We start from the raw sequence: 7,474 nt of genomic DNA, 5'->3' as shown, positions 1-7,474 counted from the left end.
CACTAACCATCTTTCAACCGAATGCTCTCTTTTTCCTGTGGGTATAGTCATTGTTATCTTGAATATCAGCTGTTCATGACAGAGGACCCTCTTAAAATTTCTCATGTGTTTTTGTCTGAATTTCTCTCTCCAGTGCTAACCTTTCTATAGTTAGGTCTTAGGATTACTGTGGAAATCAGTCACTAGATACTCATAATTCAAGTTTATGGCTGGCCTTTTGGGGGTAGTGTCCATATACCTGGAATCAATAGCAGAAGAAAGAGGGTTCACTTTCTAACACAGCAATATTTGCGCTACATTTCTAATCCATGTGGCCAAGGTCAGTGAGGTCAGTTAAAATTACAAAAAGAGCCAAAAAAGCAAAATGACTCCATTTGAGGCAACATGGATGCAGCTAGAGATTTTCATACTAAGTGAAGCAAGTCAGAAAGAGAAAGACAAATACTATATGATATCCCTTATATGTGGAATCTGGGCTTCCCTTGTGGCTCAGCTGGTAAAGAATCTGCCTACAATGCGGGAGATCTCTGGGTTGGGAAGATCCACTGGAGAAGGGAAGGGCTGCCCACTCCAGTATTCTGGCCTGGAAAATTCCATCAACTCTATAGCCTATGGGGTCACGAAGAGTTAGAGATGGCTGAGAGACTTTCAAACTATGACACAAATGAACCTATCTACAAAAGAGAAACAGAATCAAGTCACAGAAAATAAGCCAGTAACAGTTGCCAAGATGGGTAGAGGTTGAGGAAGGGATGGAGTGGGATGTTGGGGTTAGCAGAAGAAAGCTTTTATGTATGGAATGGATAAGCAGCAAGGTCCTACTGTACTGCACAGAGAACTGTATTCAAATCCTATGATTAACCATAATGGAAAGGAATATATATATCTATAAATGAATCACTTTGCTGTGTAGCAGTTCAGTTAAGTTCAGTTACTCAGTCGTGTCTGACTCTTTATGACCCCATGGACTGCAGCACACCAGACCTCCCTGTCCATTACCAGCTTCCGGAGTTTACTCAAACTCATGTCCATTGAGTTGGTGACGCCATCCAGCCATCTCATCCTCTGTGGTCCCCATTTCCTCTTGCCCCCAATCCCTCCCAGCATCAGGGTCTTTTCCAGTGAGTCAACTCTTCGCATGAGGTGGCCAAAGTATTGGAGCTTCAGCATCAGTCCTGCCAATGAATATTCAGGACTGATTTCCTTTAGGATAGACTGGTTGGATCTCCTTGCTGTCCAAGGGATGCTCAAGAGTCTTCTCCAACACCACAGTTCAAAAGCATCAATTCTTAGGTGCTCAGCTTTCTTTATACTCCAACTTTCACATATATACTTGACTACTAGAAAAACCATAGCTTTGACTAGATGGATATTTGTTGGCAAAGTAATGTCTCTGCTTTTTAATATGTTGTCTAGGTTGGTCATAACTTTTCTTCCAAGGAGCAAGTGTCTTTTAATTTCATGGCTGCAATCACCATCTGCAGTGATTTTGAAGCCCCCCAAAATAAAATCTGTCACTGTTTTCCCATCTATTTGCCATGAAGTGATGGAACCAAATGCCATGATCTTAGTTTTCTGAACATTGAGTTTTAAGCCCACTTTTTCACTCTCCACTTTCACTTTCATCAAGAGGCTCTTTAGTTCTTCGCTTTTTGCCATAGGTGTGTTATCATCTGCAAAAGGGTGGTGTCATCTGCATATCTGAGGTTATTGATATTTCTCCCGGCAATCTTGATTCCAGCTTGTGCTTCATCCAGTCCGGCGTTTCTTATGATGTACGCTGCATTTAAGTTAAATAAGCAGGGTGACAATACCATATTGTAAAGCAAGTATACTTCTATAAAAAAAAGAAAAAGAAAAGAAAAATTATAAAGAGGTTAGGAGAGGTAGTTTATCATGGACTTTGGGTTTTGGTATACTATGATCCTTAAAAAGTAGTCTAAGGCTTTTGGTCTCCATGGTGGGAGAAAACATTGCAGCAATGACTGGTTTAACAATGACTACATAATGGATATTGTCACAGACTCTTTTTAAAATGCTTTTAAGTTTTAATCAGAAAACATATCACACAGACAGGTAAGTGCATAAAATAATCAAATACACCCTCATGTATTCACTTCCAGAGTTTATGGGATCCTAACATTTACCCACTATGCTAAAGATTGCCCTGAAAACAAATCACATACCAGTCTCTTTTCTTCTCCTTCCCTCCTCAGTAGTGACCTGCCTCCTGTGGTTGGTATGTAGCTATTCCTATCCATTGCTTTTTCTCTTAACTACCTTTCCATGTCTCCCAAGTAAGATGTAGTATTATATTGTGCCTTTTGAAAACTTACACAATGTTTTCCCACTGTACCGTATCCTTTTCTGCAATTTGCAGTGATGCCTTTTAATGCAAATGCAATTAGAACAATTCAGCCTTGCTGTAAGCCAGAAGGAAATCCTTCTTTCCAGGTGTTTGGAGTTGCCTTAGCAGCTGCTCCAACTGTCCCAGCTAATCATTCTTCACAGCGTTCCTGACATTCATTTTGGTTTCCTATTTATCACTTTGGCTCATGGTTAAGTGCATTTATGCAATATCTTTAAAAGTCTTCGACCCTTGATCCACAGCCTCATCTTGCTTATTGAGTGGTTATAAAGTTATTCCAAGGGAACAAAAAGTCATAAAATCACAGCAGAAGTTAGAAACCCATACCTAGGGAGTCTTTGTTTGTTTGTTTTAAATAATATAATGGATTCTGATGTTTCTTCTTTGTTAAGTCAGAGATTTTTGCCAGACTCCTAACCTTCCCATTTCCACATACCTGTGCATGGCCATGCCCTCTCCAGAGAGGACATTGGGAAGCCCCATCACTGAAGAAATTATTTCTTGTAATAGTAACCAATTAAACTAGTTACCAGCTGGGGAGAATGTTTCAGCACTTAAGTTAATTGAACTGTTGCAAACTAAATATGATTCTAAATTGTTCCAGTATTCTAAAGCACTTCATGCATGCAGATAAAAATGAAAAAAAAATTTACCAAATCGGTTTGAAATGTGCAAATCAGGTGTATAGCACTGACATTTAGATCTATGACCTGATAACTCTGCAGTAGGTACCTTGAAAAACTTTGTGGGCTTATTTTTTTCTTCTTTTGCTGAGCTCTCCTTTGCAACCCCTGAACCACCACTCGATGTGATATTCAGTAAGTGGAAGTCAGGCTCCAATCAAAATGAGAACTGTCTGCACTAGGGTTTTTCTACCAATTTCCCCAGAAAATAACCTCTTTGTGATTCATTCCATGGGCCAAGTAAGAAAGAAATTGTTGAGAGAAGGTTGGACTTAATAGAGCAAATACAGTTGTGTGTGTGTGTGTGTTCCCCCTTGGAGAGAATGTGGCTAGAATGTGGTTTGTGTATCTGCTTGGAGGGCATAGTTTTCCTTGAGGGTGGCCTCTCTGTGTTGAGGACCATTGTACACAATCCGTGAATATTTAAATTCAAGAGTAAACCTGGATGGTAGAAGATACTGCTCCTCCATTGGATTTGTCTTTTCTTCATGTCTCCCCATTGCCCCCAAAATATACAGATGCTATTCCATTCACAGAGCTTTCTGTAGCTGTGAATTTTCCAACCCTCTACATGGTTAGGCCAAAGGTTGGATTTGGATGGATTGTTTAAGATGCTGGGATGGGCTGAGAACCCCTCTGCAGCTTAATGAATCACCATGAGTAACAAGTTACTCAGGATCCGTGGTAATTCTTATACCCCTCCAAGGACACTCCTTCCCCTTCCAAAGGAAACTTACAAATACGATGATGAGAAATACCATATCCACTGACTTCATGGTCTCTGAGAAGATAAATAAAATTCAAAGAATTATAGAATTAACAACAGGAGAAGGGTCTTAGGGGTCACAGTCAAGAACACTCGGGGTCATAGAGGGTAAGTCTTTGGCTTCCTGTCACACAATGGTTAGAATGTAGGCTGTCATTGTTATCTCAGTGACATCACAAGTTGCTGAGCACCATACAATATCAGAATGGGAACCAGCAATACATTGCCAAGAATAAATCCACACAGAACAAACTTGAGTCCATAAGGACAACAGGGATATTGACTAACCAGCCAGTGAGGCAGAATTAATCTTATTACGGATTAGACTACTGCACCCATAGTAAGAGTTGAGTCGTACATGGCAGTTTCCTTTCTCCAAAATATTTCTTCTATGGCTGATCAATCATACTGGAAATTCAACACTTAGTGATTCATATACATTTTAATGAAACTGAAAGTACTCTTGGGAAAGATGAAAAACTACGGCTATTACCAGTTCTAACTCACTGTTGCTCAGATCATTTCAAGATGATATAGGTGGTTGTGTTAGAGCAAAAGTGAGAGCAATCAGAAAACCCAAGACCTCCCTCACTGGAGGAATGCAGGAAGGACAACACTGGGCAGAAGAAGAACATACAGTGAGCATATCCTTGCCTTCACTATCACGTTGAAGTTTGAGTGAGTCCCTAGGAGAAGTTGTAATACTCACTTATATTCTCAATACCAAAGAACTTTCTTCCTCACTTATTTAAAGACATTCATAAAATATTTACTTAATATTTACTTTGAGGTAGAACTAGAAGGGATGAATCATGTATTTCCTACACTTAAGAAAATCCCAATCAAGTGTGGAGACATATAGAGTACTTGATTAAATTTAGAAACACATCTGCTATGTTCCAGACAACATTGTCATCACCAGAGTAGCAAAAACCAGTTAATGAGAAGCCCTGTCCTCAAGTAATTTGCAGTCTAGTGAATGCATACAATGTGATGAGTGAATAATTCAGAAACATCCCAAGATCTATGGGACCAAATACATTACTCATCAGGGAGAATGGACAGTGAAAGTTCCATGGGATCTTTTTTTCTTTTTAAAAAAATTTTTCTTTATTTTTAATCGAAGGATAATTGCTTTACAGTATTGAGTTGGTTTTTGCCAAACTTATTACCAGAATTGACCTTGATATGTGGAACTGGCAGTATAAGAAAGAGAAGCAGTGAAATTCTCTCTTTCCCCAGATCTCTCCTGGAGTGGAGAACAGTCAGGGTTTCCTTAATATGTCTGCCTATGAATACTTGCCATCTTTCATTGACTTAGTTCAGGGGTTGCCTTCTCCAGAAAAATTTTCCAGACCTCTCTCTCCCCACTTTGTGCCTGAGATTTGTAGAACTGACTTGTTCGATTTTATGTCTTCTGTGTATACACCTATCACAGCAACCAGAATATCATATCCTAATGTATTAGTTTACCTTTGCTTTGCCCTCTGAGTTTGTGAGGATGTTGGCTGGCTGACTGGATAGATGAATGAACATTGACAGAATTTTCAGTTTTTGCTAAATGAATACAAATACCCTGGCTCGGAATCATTTCTGGATGATCATACTTTTCTAGCTCCTATAAGAAGGACAATTTATGATTCTTGATTTGGGAAAACGATCCCTCAAAACTTCTATGAGAAATTAGGTGCAAGGAATACTCATATAGTAGCATTTCCCCTCTCTTGGCTCATTCCAAGAAACGCCCCCTAAAATGAGAGTCTCCTATGAGAGACTATGACTTCTTCATTTGAGGGCAGTTGTAAAGAGCTCGTTGTACCCAGTGCTTGAGAAACATGGGCTGTCTTTCCTCAGAGCTTTTTGACTCCCCTCCCCACCATGCCCAGGCTCATTCTGGGGAATCTGCCTGCTGCTTCCTGCTTCTAAACATACTTTGCTTCTCTTTCCTAGCTGCATTGTCTGATTTCAGATTTCTTGGATAACACATCACCCAGGCCAACCTTATGGCTCTTTGCCCAAGTGGGAACCTGGGTCAAGGCAAGGAGCCTGCTGATGACTGGGGCACAAAATGAGGTTTCCTAGGAGTTGGTCATTATTTTCACCAACTGGTTATAGTTTAAGGGGAATTTCTCTAAGGGCACAGAGATTTCTGCTGATCCAAAGGACTTCTTAAGGAAGCTTGAAACAGCACAAAAACTCCACCTGAACAAAAACGGCAGAAGCAGGGGAGATTTGCTCGTACCTTCCAATATCTACCCCAAAAGTCTCATTTCTGCTATTTCTATGGCCAAATGAATTGTCACAACCATGGGCATCCCTTACCCAACAATCTGTTTATCAAGAAAGAGAAGCCTGTTGTCTCCCAATTTCTACTTTCCAGGTGACTGATATTAATTAGTTTGCAGCAAGCACAGTTTATCTCTAGCTGAAACCAAAGCAGATGAAAAGACTGCCATGCAATAAGATTTCTTTTCTTGAAACGATGAATGGGATGAAGATACTTAACTGGGAGAACAGGTTTCAGGTGGAGCTTCCATCAGCCATACTTTGAAATGCATTGCTAAACTATGGCTGATCTGGGTAAGAAATAAAAATAGCTTGTCATAGTTTGACGACATTAACTCATTTCCAGCACAAGAGGCTAAGGCCCCAGCAAAATGATAGACTTACTCTGAGAGTAAAAAGTGCCAACTCCGTTAATAACTCTGGAGTTAGTTCTCTATTATTGGCATTTTTTGAAAGATATCACTAATTTCCTCAAAGCTCTGATATCACTTTACAATTCACCTCCATGCCCCAATGCAGAAAACAAAGCTTTTAAATCACTCTACCTTTTTATTATTGAGATAACTCCTTAAAATTGTTCCTTCTGGCTAGTTTGCATATGGAGTCAGCATTGAATTGTGAAGAAATTGACAAAAATAATTAGGACAATCTGACCATGAAATAACTGTCTACCATAGCTGTGTGATCCCAGCAAATTTACTTCTTGATGTTTTCAGCCTCAGTTTCCTCAAGAAAAATGGGAAGACAAAGCCCATGCTGTGGGGTTGATATGACATTTCTTAGTCTAATTTATGTAAAATTACCCAATATGATGAACATACTTATCTTAATGCCTTTAAAAAATTGGAAAACAGTGATGAAATCTGATGTCAAAGGACACTTCATATATATGTGTGTGTGTGTGTGTGTGTGTGTGTGTGTGTGTGTATATGTATCAGCTCAGTTCAGTTGCTCAGTTGTATCCAACTCTTTGCGACCCCATGGACTGCAGCACGTCAGGTCTCCCTGCCCATCACCAACACCCAGAGTTTACTCAAATTCGTGTCCATTGAGTCAGTGATGCCATCAATCATCTCATCCTCTGTCATCCTCTTCTCCTCCTGCCTTCAATCTTTCCCAGCATCCGGATCTTTTCCAATGAGTCAGTTCTATGCACCAGGTGGCCAAAGTATTGGAGTTTCAGCTTCAACATCAGTCCTTCCAATGAATAATCAGGACTGATTTCCTTTAGGATGGACTGGTTGGATCTCTTTGCAGTCCAAGGGACTCTCAAGAGTCTTCTCCAACACCACAGTTCAAAAGCATCATTCTTCTGAGCTCAGCTTTCTTTACAGTCCAACTCTCACATCCGCACAAGACTACTGGAAAAAC

Source organism: Budorcas taxicolor, chromosome 6, assembly GCF_023091745.1.
Source record: "Budorcas taxicolor isolate Tak-1 chromosome 6, Takin1.1, whole genome shotgun sequence".
NCBI classification, from domain to species: Eukaryota; Metazoa; Chordata; class Mammalia; order Artiodactyla; family Bovidae; genus Budorcas; species Budorcas taxicolor.
This window is presented reverse-complemented; position numbering follows the sequence as displayed.